Source organism: Bison bison, unplaced genomic scaffold, assembly GCF_000754665.1.
Source record: "Bison bison bison isolate TAMUID 2011002044 unplaced genomic scaffold, Bison_UMD1.0 scf7180017864530, whole genome shotgun sequence".
Classification (NCBI taxonomy): Eukaryota; Metazoa; Chordata; class Mammalia; order Artiodactyla; family Bovidae; genus Bison; species Bison bison.
This window is the reverse complement of record NW_011495080.1, coordinates 2905157-2906245: the sequence shown is the minus strand read 5'-3', so window position 1 is coordinate 2906245 and position 1089 is coordinate 2905157.

Sequence of the window (1089 nt, the reverse complement as noted above, 5' to 3'; positions counted from 1 at the left end):
CTTTATTTAATCTTTATTTCTGCACCTAGACACTGGGGGTCAGTATTTATTCATAAATGCCTCTCAATTTGACTGTAAGCCTAGCTCTGGCTACTTACAAAAGGTGATGTCTAGAGAGTCCTGGAGTTGATTGTGGGATTTCTTTCTCTGATTATGTAACTACAGAGCCCAGCCTAGGTAAACATAAAATGTAAATATAAACATTGTGGATCCCTGTAGGACTGTAACCAGAGAAGGAGGCAGACAGTTTTCAATCTGAAATACAAACTAACACCAGATCCTTTTCATTTCTGGAGACTTGTCTGGCAACATTGGTCCTATGGGTGCACTCAAATGCTCAGGCAGAATTTGGCCATCACCCTTAACTTTCCTTCTGATTACTTATTTTTTGTTGATTCTCTCTCCTCCTAGCTGTCAAATTCATCTCTGTCCCCACCACTCACACCTTGAGTCACATCTCTACTTTTTCTCTCGTTATGAGACTCACATGCTGCCTTCTGCACTAAGAAGGCATTTTTCTCTCTCTAGACATTTAAGCAGTCTTCTAGATGATCTGCTTTTGTTCTACTTCAGTCCTCTCCCGAGTGATCTTTCAAAAGGTCTACCACACAGTACTTCACACAAACTTTCAGGGACACCAACATTTTTTAAGCCTCTGCCTTTGTACTCATTTCTCCTCCATCACCACTCCATCTTTTTATCTCCTGCCTAATATCTGCTTATCTCTCAGGGCTCTTAGGCTCTCAAGGATCCCTGTGATTTACCTGTGCTGGATCTCATCTGTTCCTTTGTCTTTTCCCTGGCAGGAAAGTGGAATGAATTTCAGTTCAGTTCAATTCAGTCGTTCAGTCATGTCTGACTCTTTGTGACCCCATGAATCACAGCACACCAGGCCTCCCTGTCCATCACCAACACCCAGAGTTCACTCAAACTCATGTCTATCGAGTCGGTGATGCCATCCAGCCATTTCATCCTCTGTCATCCCCTTCTCCTTCCCCCAATCCCTCCCAGCATCAGGGTCTTTTCTAATGAGTCAACTCTTCACATGAGGTGGCTAAAGTACTGGAGTTTCAGCTTCATCATTAGTCC